The sequence below is a fragment of the Ursus americanus genome, chromosome 16, assembly GCF_024610735.1.
Source record: "Ursus americanus isolate L20-20 chromosome 16, mUrsAme1.1.p, whole genome shotgun sequence".
In the NCBI taxonomy this organism is placed as follows: Eukaryota; Metazoa; Chordata; class Mammalia; order Carnivora; family Ursidae; genus Ursus; species Ursus americanus.
The window spans coordinates 60,335,939-60,351,679 of NC_142142.1; the positions used below are offsets into that span (position 1 = coordinate 60,335,939).

Sequence of the window (15,741 nt, forward strand, 5' to 3'; positions counted from 1 at the left end):
CTCGCTACACCGGCCCCGCCGCCGTCTCTAGGAGAGATCGGCTAGGGGCGGAGACGGAGGCCCGCCTCTGCGCTCGGCGCTCTGCGGCAGCGCGTGACGTCACAAAGGGCGGGGCCGCCGGGCGAGCAGAGGGAGGGACCAAGGCCGAGAGTCCCCTAGTTACGCCAGTCACACTCGGAGAAGCGCTAACGGGACAGCAGTCCAGGCCAATCGCAGTCAGGCCTGCGGAGGCAGCGAGACTAGGGTGGAGACTTCGGAGACTGCAGTTGCAGGTGGGTGAGCTCTGGGGTCTGAGGGAGGAGTGGGATGGCAGCGCCTGGTGCTGGGGGGCCCGCGGAGGAGGGGACCCCCGGGGCTTCGGCCGCCCCTCGGATCGTCCGTGTGCGGGGGCGAGGAGGGCTGTCGGCGGCGGGGAGCGCGCCTCTCGGGGCCCCCGGAGCTGTGCCCCGCGGCGGCCCCGACCTGCCCTCCCCGCCGGCCCCGGGACCCGTTGCTGCAGCCGTGCGGCGGCCCAGGTGCTGGGGGCCCTAGGAGCGGCGGAGCCCACTTAGCTCAGCAGCCTTCCTCGAGCGCTCGGTGCCTTCGCTCGGTTGTCTTGCCAGGCCTGACCGAGGACCGTCCTGATGCCTCTGGGGGCCTCCTGGGGACCTGGGGGGACTCTTCTGGGGAAGCCCTCGTGACCAGAGCTCCTGCGGGTACTGGCCTCTGCAGAGCCGTGTCAGTGCCCAACTTTGCGGTAGATGAAATGCCGGCCGCTGAGATTGAGCCGGTCCCCTCCGTCCTTCAGCTGCCAGGGGACGTAAGCCGAGGGCCAGCAGTAGCAATCCACACAGTGACCTAAGGATTATTTCCACCCTCTTTAAGATGGCTTCTATTCTGCTTTTTATCTATGCTTGTTTCCGTTAACTTTTCCTGATACCATGAGCCCCTTCCAGTCCTTTGCAGGTAGGCGGAATTCCGAACACAAAACACAAATCCTCAAAGGGATGTAATGTAAATTAGTGCCTTGATAGATCAGCTTGGGTAATACTTAGAAAAGCCTGTGTCAGGGGCCTATGTAAGATGTGCTTGCAACCTGCAGAGAGCTTACAATCTGGCAAGGCCGAGAGAACATGTACCAAAAACCCGCAGTAAGTGACAATGTGAAGGTACGCAAAGTATAAGGCATCTACTAATACTCGTATCACCAATGATCACAACTCCGTTCTCCACTTTTAACTTTACGTATCTGAGCATCATATAATAACTTCTCCATTCTTATTTTCGAGCTGATCTTTATAATTTCACTCTTCTGTTTCCAAAACACTTCTAAGTACATTGTCACATGTCCTGTGCAGTAGTAATTATTGTTACCGATGGAAAATTTGAGATCAGAAAGAGAAATTTGTGGAATTATTTCAACACAGGTTTAGGAATTCACAGTTCATTCTTTTAGCATTGAACTAAGTAAGCTCTGTGTGTCATCTATAGAGCCTCGTATAATGTACTGGTTATTTGTACTTGTTCTCTCTCCCTAGAGTATTCTCTCCTCCCGTCCACATTTCTTGTTCCTCTGTGTCATTCAGGGCTCAGCTCAAATGTCATACCTAAGAGAATGTCTCTGTACAGCAAATCGAAAAAGCTCACTCTCCTCACTCCCTTCCATCCCCAAGCCTGGTACTATAGTGGACATTCTTTTTAGGTTTGCTTAATGGAATCCCCTCCGCTGTCTACTTTGTAAATTCTTACTTGTCCTTCAAGGCTTACGGCAAACCCGACCTTTTCTTAAGGACAGCCCCAGAGTTTTTTGTGTTTTTTTTTTAATATTCTCTATTTAATTCATTTGGCAACTATTCTTATACTGCCTTATGATATTTATTATCCCAAATTATCTCTATGTGTTATCTTGCAAATTAGAATGTAAACTACTTAAGAGGGAATTTAATGCATACCTTACCTTTTACAAATGGTATACAAATGTTTTGATGAACTTTTACAATAGATTTTACTCCTTTTATAAGCTAACACTGGTATTTATATTGTCTACCTTTAATTCCCTCATTTGTTTTCTTAAGGAAATATAAAGTGTGCCAAAGTATATTCAGTAAGCCCAGACATCTTATTATGATAGTTTTATTGCACTGGTCAGGGGAAAAAGAGGACTGAAGTGTCAGAGGTTCAGCAAGTTTGTGAGTAATAGCCATCTTGCCAGATCCTCTCTCTTGCTTCTTGGTGGGATTCTGAGAGACCTGTGTTCTTTTTTCAGTTCCACCACCAGTTATCAGTTATTTATCTTTGGGTAAATCACATAACCTCTCCCAGGTATCAATTTCAGTGGAAAAGCATCAAATGAAATCCTCTACGTTTCACTGATCTGTGGGGGAGAGATAACGTTCATTAGCTTCTTATTGGGTCACAACTTAAACTTATTCCATTGCAAAGCTTACCTCTTTAAGACTTTAATAAATATTTCTTTAATTCTACCAGTTACCCAAGAAAGAAACCTTGCTACCTTTTTTCCCCTCAATTTGCATATCCAATCTATTCTCCGTTCTGTTGGTTCTGCTTCTAAGCTAGAGCTAAAATCCATCTATATTGCTCTATTTCCACTGTTAACACTCTGGTCTAAACCACTGTCATGTCTCACCTGCAAGACTGATTTGTTTTCTAGCCTGCAGGAGAAAGGAGAACATTGTTTTCCGAGTTCCCCCGGCTATAAACACTCCTGAAGCAGCCTGTCTTCAGAGCTAGGTCTCCAAGTCCGTGCCCTTAATCACTGCACTATATGGGCTCCTGACTAGACTTGGTAGGAGAGGCCAGCAGGATAGGAATCCTGAAGAGTGTTGTGTCAACAGCAACTAGAGATGCGTATTTCAAGAAGGGGGGACTAGTAAGCAACATAAGTACTCCTCAGAAGTTAACTAGAACGTGGAGAGAGAAGTTAGCATTTGACTGCCAGACGAGAGCGCAGTGTGGTGACACTGACTTAGGTTGTAGGGTGAGAGAGGACTGGACAGTAGTGGGCTCAGATGGCCACTGGACGGAAAGCTACTCCAGACTTTCTGGGTCGGGGAGTGGAAAAATGGGATGGTCACTAGAGGGTAACGAAAGTTCAAAGGACAGATTTTTTTGATGTTTAAAGGTGGGAGATACTAAAATGTGTCCACTGATGGAATCTGTCCTTGGAGTGGGAGAATGTGTTGATGCAGGAGAGGGAGTAGTTGTGTGGGTGTGTGTGCACTCACACTAGTCTAGAGTGTATTCCAGAGTGGAGGACGCTTTCTCCCCTGTTTTTGGCTGTATGCCCAGTATCTAGAATAGTGCTTGCCAAAATAATAGCTACTCTGTAAACTTTCTAATATTTGTTGAATAAATGAATAACTTGGACTCCATTTCTCTTACCTTTTTTTAAAAATTAATTCTTCACACATCAGCCAGAAAGATATTTTAAAAAAATAAATCAGATCACGTCACTGCCCAATGCAAAGTCTTCCATGATTTCAACTGCACTTAGAATGGAATTCCAGCTCCTTGTGGCCTATCGGGTCCTGCAGGAAGCGGCACCTGCCTTCTGTAGCCCTACCTCCCCAACACGCTTCTCTCGTTACCTTAATTCCAGTAATGCTGGCCTTCTTTCATGTCCTCAAACTGAAGGACTCCTTCCCACTTTAGGGCATTAGATATGATTTCTCCCCTAGCTTCTTACCTTGTCATCATTCAGGTGTCCACTTAAATGACATTTTCTCAGAGAGACGCTCCTGGATATCGTAGTGAACGAGAACAAGAGCTTGGGAGCCACACCACCCTGTTCCAGGTCCCTGCTACCTGCCATATAATCTTGAGCACGTTGCGTAAGGTCTCAAAGCCCCAGGTCCCCTTCCTACGAAGTGCGGACAGTAGCAGTATCTGCTTCACACGCTATTGTTGAAGATGAAGAGTGTATGAAGCACGCAGTACAGAGGAAGCCCTATCTCAGTGTTACCACTGTTACTCCCGGAAGCTGAAATCCCCATTGTTCATGTCTATTCCCATTTCCCAGCTGTTTCTTCACAGTATTTGTCACGATATCTAATCTGTCAGTCTTCCTCACCAGATAGGAACCGCCAGGAAAGCAAGGATCCTGTCTGCCTCTCTCCTCCATGCTCTCCTGTCTAATTCCGTACCTGGCATACAGTTAGCAGTCTGTGACAAACACTAATTAGAATAGGCCAGAAATCATGCTCTATTTTGAAACTCCAGTGATCAACGTCGGATCACCGGAAAGCCTGATGGAATCAAAGCCCAGACCAGTCACGCGCGGCCTTGGTTGAATATTGCACTCCTGTCAAGTGGCACATGCATTTTCTGTCATTACTTTGTATCAATCTCGTCAGACATGACGGTTGTACTTTTAATGACTCAATTATTTAATCAGATTTTAATGGAAGACATTAAAAGGAAGAACACGACAACAGTTTTAAAAATTGATTCAGTGTTTTGAGCACGAAGGAGTTTTGTTGAAGCTGAGAGGCAGTCAATAAATACACCATTGTTTTATGTGCTTCAAAGAAAGAAAACGCTATTTTTAACTACGACACAACTCCTTATCACTTGGTACTTTTCATACTTAGGCAAAGCCCTTTTAAAACTTTCGTATATCCCCCTTGTACACTCATAAAAAGAAAAACATTAGCAAAATTAGCTGAGATGCTCTTAAACTTTTTCACATTCAGAGTCCAGTGCTTCGAATTCACTTTCAACTCAGAATCTCAAAAGTCCGTGTTTTTCTACATAATATCATTCTCTGTTACTAAGAGCATTAGTGATGCATCATTTCTTAAATGATATTCATTATTATCTCCAGGGCTGTCTTTTAAGACACGGATACCCATTCTTCACATTTTGATGCACAGTTTGATGCAGATAGGGACAAATAGGTCATGTCACTACCTGGCCAAAAGCAAGTATAAGACACCTGTCAATTTCAGACATGTTTATGTGAAAAAATGCGTCTTAAAGTTACAGGAATATTATATTGAATTTACAGAATATTTGTAGAAAAAAATTGCCAAGATTTAAGATTTGTGTTAACAATAATGTTGCTAAGTACATGTTATTACAGCGCTCGCTTCGCCAGCACATATACTAAGTACATGTTATTACTGAGTTAACCATTAATATTGATATACCACCTGACAACATTAACTTAATATTCATGATATGATTTAAGCATAACAACAATACAGTGTATTGGTATGTCCACTTTGCACACAAGGGAACTAAAGCCTCAAAGAGCCTCCATATGGGTCACAGTATAGTGACGGGCCATTTAGGACCCTATTCCTACAGTTCCAGGTCCTGAGTTCTTTGCTGTTTGCAAAATACACTACTACTACGAGTACAGATTTACTCCAACCAAATTTAAGAAATGAAGATTTCAGCTTGGATTTTTCATTCTGTATAGAATATATATGGCAGGCTTTATCTTTTAACAGCCTCATAAAAGTGAATATCATATATATTTGAGAATACTTATTTGGGGATATTTAAAAAAAATTTTTTTTAAGATTTTATTTATTTGAAAGAGAGAGAGAGAGAGAGCGTGCACACACAAGCCGGGGAAGAGGGAGAGGGAGAAGCAGACTCCCCGCTGAGCAGGGAGCCCAATGTAGGACTCGATCCCAGGACCCTGAGATCATGACTTGAACTGAAGGCAGATGCTTAACTGACTGAGCCACGCGTGTGCCCTGATACTTAAAATTTTCTAGTAAAGTTTGCTTTTTGTTCTAATATTTATAGAAATAAGGATTACTTTATGCCTATATCAATGGGTTCAATGAACACTAAGCCTCAAAAGTGACTTAATCCAAATTAAACAAATTAAATAAGATCCAAAGTAAATACATATTTTTAACAATAATAAAGTTAATTAAAGTGTTTGTGGTTGAAGTTTCTTAAATTTACTTCAAGACTTATGTCGCTATGTATGTACAAGAAATACAGTTTTTATCCTTTTGAAAGTCCCAGGTTTGAGTACCTTTTAGCTTTTTTGTTTTACATTCAACTTCTTTTTTAAAAAACTAGGAGGAATGGGGCACCTGGATGGCTCAGCCCGTTGGGCATCTAACTCTTGCTTTCGGCTCAGGTCATGACCTCAGGGTCGCAGGCTCAGGCTCCACACTGGGTGTGGAGTCTGCTCGGGGTTCTCTCTGTACCACTGCCCCTCCTGCTTGTGCTCACTCTCTCAAATACACAAATAAATCTTTAAAAAAAAACCTGCGGAACTACTTACACTAAAAAAGAAAACAATGTTTTCTTTGCAATTTTTAAGTGTTTTGAACAAGAACAAAACTGGGATATCAAAATAGTTTCTAAATTGAATTTATATTTCATGGTCTTTAATTTTTATTTTGAAATAATCACATATATACAGGAAATTACAAAAATACTATAAAGCGCTCCCATCTGCCCTTCACCCAGTTTCCCCAAGGCTACATCTTACAGAGTTATTGCCCAAAATAAAAATCAGGAACTTGACATTGGTGCAGTCTGTGGGGACAGTCCTATGTCATTTTATCACACGTATAGATCCCTGTAACTAATCAAGTCACAGATTATTACAGATCACTGCAAACGTCTCCCTGGTGCATTCCTGCCCCCAACCCCCCACCACATTCCTCAGTCCCTGGAAGCCACTAATCTGTTGTCCCTCTCTATCATTTTGTCATTTCAAGAATGTTATATGACCTTTTGAGATTGCCTTTTTTCACTCATCATAATGCCCTTGAAATTCATCTAAGTTGTGCTGTACATCAGTGGTTTGCTCCTTTTTAATGGTGGGTCGTATTCCATGATATGGAGGTCCGACAGTTTGTATACGCAGCCACAAAGTGAGCGGCATTTTGGATGTTTACAGTTTTTGACCATACAACTACAGGTGCTATGAAAAATCAGATACAGATTTGTATTTCTCTAGGATAAATGCTCAGATCAGTGACTATTGGGTAATATAATGTGTGTTTAACTCCCCCCATTTTTATTGAGATATAATTGACATATAAACTGTGTTAGTTTTAGTTGTACAACATAATGATTTGATGTTTGTAAATATTATGGAATGATCACCACAATAAGTCTAGTTAACATCCATCACCTCACAGAATTTTTTCTTGTGCCGATAGCTTTTAAGATTTACTCTCATAGCAACTTCTGAATATCGAATGTAGCATTGTTACCTGTAGTCATCATGCTGTACATTACAGCTCCAGAACTTCTTTCCCTTATAACTGGAAATTTGTACATTTTCACCTGCTTCACTCAGTCCCCCATCTCCTCCCCCCTCTAGCAAACAACGTGTTCTCTGTTTCCATGAGGTTTTTTTCCTTCAAGATTCCACATATAAGTGACATTCTACAGTATTTGTCTTTATTATTTCACTTAGCATAATGCCTTCAAGGTTCATCTATGCTGTCGCAAATGGCAGGATTCCTTCTTTTTTTACGGCTAATGCTCCATTGTGTTTGTGAGTGAGTGAGTGTGTGTGTGTGTGTGTGTGTGTGTGTGTTTCACATTTTCTTTATCCATTTGTCAATCCACAGACATTTAAGTCGTTTCTTTATCTTGGCCATGCTGCTGTGAACGTGGCAGATGGATACCTCCTCAGGATAGTGATTTAGTTTCCTCTCAATTCATACCTAGAAGCTGAATTAGTAAGATCATATTGTAGTTTCATTTTAAAATTCTGAGGACCCTCCATGCTGTTTTCTATATTGGTTGTACCAGTTTTCACTCACACCAGAAGTACACAAGGTTTCCTTTTCTTCACATCCCCAACAGCACTTGCTATCTCTTATCTTTTTGAGAAAAACCATATTGACAAGTGTGAGTTTGCATCTCAGGGTTTTGATTAGCCTTTTCCTGACGATTAGTGACACTGAGCACCACTTCATGTACCTGTTAGCCATTTGAATAGCTTTCGGAAAATGTCTATTCACGTTCATTGCCCATTTTTAATTGGATGATTTGGAGTTTTTTTGCTATTGAGTTCTAGAAGTTCCTTATATATGTCGGGTATTAACACCTTATCAGATGTGCAGGTTGAGAATATTTTCTCCCCATCTGTAGGTTGCCCTTTCATTTGGTTGATCACTTATTTAACAGTGCATTAGTTTTGTAGTTGATATAGTCCCACTTGTTTATTTTCTGTTTTGTTCCTTGTGCCTTATGTTTCATATCCAACAAAAAAATTGTTGCTATTACCAATGTCAAGGACCTCATTCCCTACTTTTCTTCTAGGAGTTTTATGGTTTCTGGTCTCACAGTTAATTCTTTAACTGACTTAATTTTTGTGAGTGGTATGAGATATGGGTCCAGTTCCATTCTTTTGCATGTGAATATCCAATTTTCCAGGCACCATTTATTGAAAAAACTGTCTTTTCACCATTGAGTATTCGTGCCATCCTTGTCAAATAACAGATGACCATTTATGTGTGAATTTACTTCTGGGCTCTCAGTTCTTTTCCATTAGTCCATGTGTTGTTTTAATGCCAGTGCCATTGATTACTATACTTTGTAATATAATTTAAAATCAGGAAGTGTGGGGGCACCTGGGTGGCTCAGTCAGTCAAACATCTGCCTTTAGCTCAGGTCATGATCTCAGGGTCCTGGGATCCAGCCCCACATCAGGCTCCCTGCTCAGTGGGGAGTTGGCTTCTTCCTCTCCCCTCCCCCACCACCCTCTTGTGCTCTCTTTTGTGCACGCTCTCTCTATCAAATAAGTAAATAAAATCTTTTTAAAAAATCAGAAGTGTGATGCATCTAGCTTTGCTGCTCTTTCTCGGGATTACTTTGGCTTTTGGAGGATTACTTTGGCTGTGTAGATAGTTCTATGTGAATTTTAAGATTACTTTTTCTATTTTTATGAAAAATGCCTTAGGTATCTTGATAGGGATTGCATTCAATTTACAGAGGGGTTTAGGAAGCATGGATGTTTTAATAATATTAATTCTTCCAATCCATGAACACAGGGTATATTTCCATTTATTTATGTCTTCTCCAATTTCTTTCATCAGTGTTTTATAGTTTTCAGTTTATAAATCTTTGACCTACTTGGTTAAATTTATTCTTAAGTATTTTATTGTTTTTGATGCTATTGTAAATGAGATTGGTTTATTTTTAATTTTAATTTGTTAGTATATAGAAAGGCTACTGATTTTTGTATGTTGATTTTGTATCCTACAGCTTTGCTGAATTCATTTATTAGTTGTTACTTTTTTTTTTTTTTTGGTGCAGCTTTAGAATTTTCTGTATATAAAATGTCATCTGCAAACAAAGACAATTTTACTTTTTTCCTTTCCAATTCCTATTCCATTTATTTGTTCTTCTTGCCTCATTGCTCTAGCTAGAACTTCCAGTACTATGTTGAATAGTGGTGAGAGTGGACAACCTTCTCTTGGTCCAGATGTTAGAGGAAGAGCTTTCAACCTTTCACCATTGAGTTTGATGTTAGTTGTGGGTTTGTCATATATGGCCTTTTATTATTTGAGAATTCTATGCCCACTTTCCTTCTATGTCCAATTAATTGAGAGTTTTTATCATGAATGGATGTTGAGTTTTTAAGTGTTTTTTCTGTCTCTTGGGATGATCATATGATTTTTATCTTTTTATTAATGTGGTAAATTACATTTACTGATTTGCATATGTTCACTCATCCTTAACTCCCAGGGATGAATCCTAATTCATCATGGTGTATTATCCTTTTAATATGCTGTTGGATTAATTTTGCTAGAATTTTGTTGAGATTTTTTGCATCTATAGTCATCAGGGATATTGGCTTGTAGGGTTTTTTTTTTTTGTTTCTCTTTTTGCTTTTTTGTCTTCTTTTTGTAGTGGCCTTATCTGGTTTTGATATCATGGTAATGCTGGCTCAGTTGGTTAAGCATCTGGCTTCAGCTCAGGTCATGATCTCAGGGTTCTGGGATCAAGTTCTGCATCAGGCTTCTTGCTCAGCAGGCAGCCTGCTTCTCCCGCTGCCTGCTGCTCCCCCTGCTTGTGCCCCCCCCAACAAATAAATAAAAAATGAAGTAAAATATAATAAAGTAAAGCTACAGGGAGTCTCTTGTAGGCAGCATATCATTGGATCTTGTATTTTTTATCTATTCAGCCATCCTGTGTCTTTTGATTGGAGAATTTAATTCATTTATGTTTAAATTATTAATAGGTAAAGACTTACTATTGCCATTTCGTTAACTGTGTTCTGTTTTATAGATACTTTGTTGCTTCTTTGTGGTTTGATGACTTTTTGTAGCAATATTTTTTCATTCTTTTATCATAATCTTTTATGTGACTCTACAGGGTTTTCCTTGTTGGCTACCATGATGCTAATGTAAAATATATTTATAACATTCTATTTTAAGTTGGTAACAACTTAATTTTACTAACATATAAACTTTAAATTTTTACTTCTCCCCTCACAGTTTAGGTTATTAATGTTTCAGTATATATATATATATATATATATATATATATATATATATATATATATATATATATTTAAGATATGTTTTTAAGTAATCTCTGCACCCAAAGTGGGGCTCAAACTCACAACCCTGAGATCAAGAGTCATATACTCCACTGACTGAGTCAGCCAGGTATCCCTCAGTTTACATATATTATATATTATGTATCCAAAAATAAATTATTATAGTTATGGTTATTTTTAATGTTTATTTTTTAACTTTTAAACTAGAGTTGTAAATGAATTATATAGTCAAGAATACAATTACAATATTAGAGAATCTAATTTTGACTGTATATTTACCATTATGAGTTAGTTCTACAAACATTCATATATTTTTATGACGTTAATTAGCATCATTTTATTTCTTCTTGAAAAACTACCTTTAGTATTGCTTGTAAGGCAGATGTAATGGTGATGAACTCCCTTAACTTTTATTTGTTTGAGAAAGTCTTTACCTCTCATTCGTTTCTGAAAGACTACTTCACCAGCTATACTATTCTTAGTTGACAGTTTTTGTTTCTCTTTCAGTACTTTGAATATATCACCTCATTCTCTCCTGATTGAAAAGTTGCTATTGAGAAATCTGTCCATAGTCTTATGGGAGGGGAGGAGGTCCCTTGTATGTGATATGTCACTCTTTTGCTGCTTTCAAAATTCTTTGTTTTTGACTTTTGACAATTATAATGTGTCTCTATGTAGCCCTTTTTGGATTCAACCTATTTGGGGTCTTTTGGGTGTCATTACTCTGATATCCATTTCTCCCCTCATGTTCAGGAAGTTTTCAGCCATTATATTTTTAAAATACTTTCTGTCCCTTTTCCCCCACTCTCTTCTCCTTCTAGGATTCTTACAATGTACATTTTGTTCTTTAGATGGTGTTCTATGAGCCCCATATGCTTTCTTTACTCTTTTTAATTCTTCTTTTTGCTGTTCTGAGTGGATAATTTCACATGCCCTATTTTATAGATCACTAATTCTTCTGCTTGATAAAATCTGCTGTTGAAGTTCTCAATTGAATTCTTCACATCAGTCACTGGATTCTTCAACTATAGGATTTCTTTTTTGTTTGTTTCTATTTATTTTTTTTTAAAGATTTTATTTATTTATTTGACAGAGATAGAGACAGCCAGCGAGAGAGGGAACACAAGCAAGGGGAGTGGGAGAGGAAGAAGCAGGCTCATAGCAGAGGAGCCTGATGTGGGGCTCGATCCCATAACACCGGGATCACGCCCTGAGCCGAAGGCAGACGCTTAACCGCTGTGCCACCCAGGCGCCCCTGTTTGTTTCTATTTCTTGTTGAACTTCTCATTTTATTATTTTCCCCCTAATTTTGTTTGGTTATTTGGGTTTTCTTGTAGTTCACTGAACTTCTTTAAGAGAAATAATCTGAATTATTTGCATACAGTTCATAGATCTCCCATTTCTTTAAGGTCAATTATTGGAGCTTTATTACTCTCCTGTGGTGGTGTCATTGTTTACCTGATTCTTTATGATCCTTGATTCTTTGTGTTGGTATCTGCACATCTGAGTAATCAGTCTCCTCTTCCACACTTTATAGGTTCTCTTCTCCAGAAACGGTCTTTCACCGGTCAGTTCACTTTGGTTCTGGACAGGTCAGCTGGCAGCATCCTTGGTCAGGTGGGGCTTGCTATCAGGGTTTCTATTTGGGCAAGGCTTCTGCCTGAACTTTGAGGTCAGGCTGGGTGCCTCTAGCTGAGAACAGTTGGTTCCTGCTAACGCAAAGCTATGGGATGGGCTCTGTGGCTGCACAAATTCTCTGGTTAAATTTCCTACTCAGGCAGGACTGGGTGCTATACTCAACAGCTAGGCAGGGCTACAAATTTGCTTTCTTGCCTGAGTAAAGTTGTAAAACAGGCTCCATGACCCTTTAGCCTGATGGTTGGGGACCTGAATCCAGCAGAGCTGCCCACCAAATTCCTTGTTCAGACCATACCACCAGCTTTGCTCTGCAGATGGAAAGAGCTGCTGGCTTGGCTCTCTGCTCAGGTGCTGTTGTAAGTTTGGCTGTAGGTTGGGCTACATAGCTTTCCAGGCATTCTGGTTAGGCTTGCTCATTGGGCAGGGCTGGAGGCTACCTTCAGTGCCAAGCAGAGCTTCAAATTTGCTTCCCAGCCTGGGCAAGGGCTGTGTAACAGCCTCCACAGCCAGTTAGACTTGGTAGTCAAGGACATGAATCAGGCAGAACACTTGAGGACCTTGGCCTGATGCAGTCACCAGCTGGGTTCTGCAGATGGGCAGACACCTGGTTAGGTGCTCCTCTCAAGTGCTGCTGAGCTGCTCAGTTTCCCGGATGCTCTGGTCAGGTTTCCTGGTGGGGTGGGGCTGGGGGCTGCACTCAGCAGTAAGCTGAGCTAAGAATTAGCTTTCCTGCCAGGCAGGGTGGCAAAAACCGGTTCTAAAGTCAGCAGGGCTCATTGTTTGGGGCCTTGAATCAGGCAGAACTGCGCACCAAGTTCCCTGGTCAGATGGAGTCACTATGTTGTGGTTAGCTTTTTAAGAAACTTCCAAATAATTCCTGTTAGCAACATGTGAATGATACAGTGTCTCTGTGGCCTCTCAATCATTTGATGTTATCAGTATCTTTTTATTAGCCATTCTAATGGATAGGTAGTGCTATTTCACTGTGGTTTTAATTTTTTTATTTCCATGACTAATGATACTGAACATGTCTTCATGTGTTCATTTCTGTATTTTCTTTGGTGAAATATTCATGTCTTTTGCCCATTTTTAAATTGAATTGTTTGTTTTTTTACTGATGGATTTTGAGAATTCTTTATATATTATAGATATTAATCTTTTATCAGATTTCATTTGCAAATATTTTCTCCCAGGCTATAGATTGCCTGTTCATCCTCTTAACAGGGTCTTTCACAGAGGAAATGTTTTCAATTTTGATAACATTCAATTAGCATTTTTCCTCTGTTTTATGGATTGTTCTTTTAATATCATAGATCTAAGAACTAATGACTCTTTGTCACAAAGATTTTCTCCTATATTTTTTCTAAAAGTTTTACAGTTTTTACATTTTACATTTAAGCCTATGATCCATTCTGAGTTAATTTTTGAATGAAATGTGATATTTAGATTGAGGTTCACTTCTTTGTTTTTGAGTATCAGTTTGCTTCAACACTGTTAAAAGATTTTCTTTACACTATTGAATTGCTTTTGAATTTTGGTCATAAATTAGTTGGCTTTACTTGAATGGGGCTATTCCTTAATTATATATTCTGTTCCACTCATCTATGTGTCAGTCTTTCACCAATATCACACAGTCTTGATTAATGTAGCTATGTAATAAGTATTGATATCAGTAGACTGATTCTTCCCACATTACTATTATTTTTCAAAATATTTCACTATTTTAATTTCCTGTCTTTCCATATAAATTTTTTGAAATATCTATGTCTGCAAAAAGATCTTACTGAGATTTTGATAGGAATTGTGTTAAACCTATATATCAGGATTGGAAGAATTGACATCTTTACTATGTAGATTTTTCCAGCTCATGAACATGGCATAATCTCTCAATTTATTTAGCTCCCCCCACCCTCTCTGTTATTGTAAATGGTATTATATTTTAAACTTCGGTTCCCATGTGTTCATTGTTGGTTTAATAGAAAAACCATTAATTTCATATGTTGGTCTTATATCCTGTGGCACTGTTGAACTCACTTATTAGTTGTATGAATATTTTGTAGAGTACCTGGGATTTTCTACATAGACAGTCTTGTCATCTGTAAATAGAGAGGTAGTTTGTTTCTTTCTTTCAAATGTATATACCCTTTGTAGAATTTTCTTGCCTTAGTCTGCTGGTTAGGACTTCCAGTACTATGACGAATAGTAATAGTAAAGGTGGATATACTTGCATTTTCATCATCTTAGAGCAAAAGCATTGTCTCTGCCATTTAGCATAACATTAGCTGTGGATTTTTAAACAGATGTTCTTTATCAAATTGAGGATGTTCTTCTCTGTTCTTTGTTTGCTGAGAGGTTTTCTCATGAATAAATGTGGGATTTTTCAGTGGTTTTTACTGTGTCAGTTGATATGATTATGTGATTTTTTTTTCAGTTTTCTTCAGCAGTGGATTACGTTGCTTGATATTTGAATATTGAACCCTCCTTACATCCTGGGATAAACCTACTTGGACTTGTGCATAATTCCTTTTAGATACTGCTGAATTACTTTTGCTAATTTTTAAAAATTTTTATCTATATTTGTGAGGGATTCTGATGTGTAGTTTTGGTTTTATCTTTGTTTTTGTATTGTCTTTGGGGCACCACAGTAGTACTGACTTCATAAAATTACTTGGGAAGTGTAGCTTCCTCTTCTATATTCTGGAGGAAATTGTATAGATTTGATATTAACTTTTTTAAAAAAACATTTGGTAAATTTAATTTCCCTAATAGTTACAGGGCTGTTCAAATTTTATTTCATCTTGAGAGAGTTGTGGTAATGTGTGGGCTTTTTTGAGGAATTAGTTCATTTCATCTGCCCTATTAAATTGTTACATGTGTTGTTTATAGTATTCCTTTCCTTTCCTTCTCATTATCTTCAAGGTCTGTAGTGTTTCCCCTATTTCATTCCTGATATTAGTGATGTACATCTTCTCTCTTTTTTTTTTTTTTTAAGATTTTATTTATTTATTTGACAGAGATAGAGACAGCCAGCGAGAGAGGGAACACAAGCAGGGGGAGCGGGAGAGGAAGAAGCAGGCTCATAGAGGAGGAGCCTGATGTGGGGCTCGATCCCGTAACGCCGGGATCACGCCCTGAGCCGAAGGCAGGCGCTTAACCGCTGTGCCACCCAGGCGCCCCACATCTTCTCTCTTTTATTCTTTGTCAGTCTTGCTAAGGTTTGTCTTTTTTATTGAACTTTTCAAAAAGTAAGCTCTTTCATTGATTTTTCTCTGCAGTTTTCTATTTTCAATTTCATAGATTTCTGCTCTTTAACATTTCCTTTCATGTACCTTTATTGAGTTTATTTTGCCCTTCTTTTTGTAATTTCTTGAGGATAAAGCAAAAATTATAATACTGCCTAATGTAGATATCAGTGTATGTACGGAATTATTTAAAACAATTATATAAAAAGGATATGAGGGATTGTAAAGTGAAGTAAAAGAGTGTAAAGTTTATACACTTTACTCACGCTGGTAAAATGTGGTAAAATGTGTCCACAAGTATTGTCATAATATGTATTATACACACACACAGACACACAGACACACACACACACACGTAATATC

General features: G+C 39.2%; 1 protein-coding gene across 5 annotated transcripts in view; it reads left to right on the plus strand.

The window, feature by feature from the left end:
- Positions 1–46: 46 nt before the first annotated feature.
- The window catches only part of KBTBD3 (kelch repeat and BTB domain containing 3), a 36,605-nt gene continuing 20,910 nt past the window's right edge, over positions 47–15,741 (plus strand). For all 5 annotated transcript variants that reach the window (XR_006779710.2, XM_045797677.2, XM_045797675.2 and 2 more), the window contains exon 1: positions 47–272. The gene's annotated coding sequence lies outside the window, so the exon portion shown is untranslated. The remainder of the gene's footprint in view (positions 273–15,741) is intronic.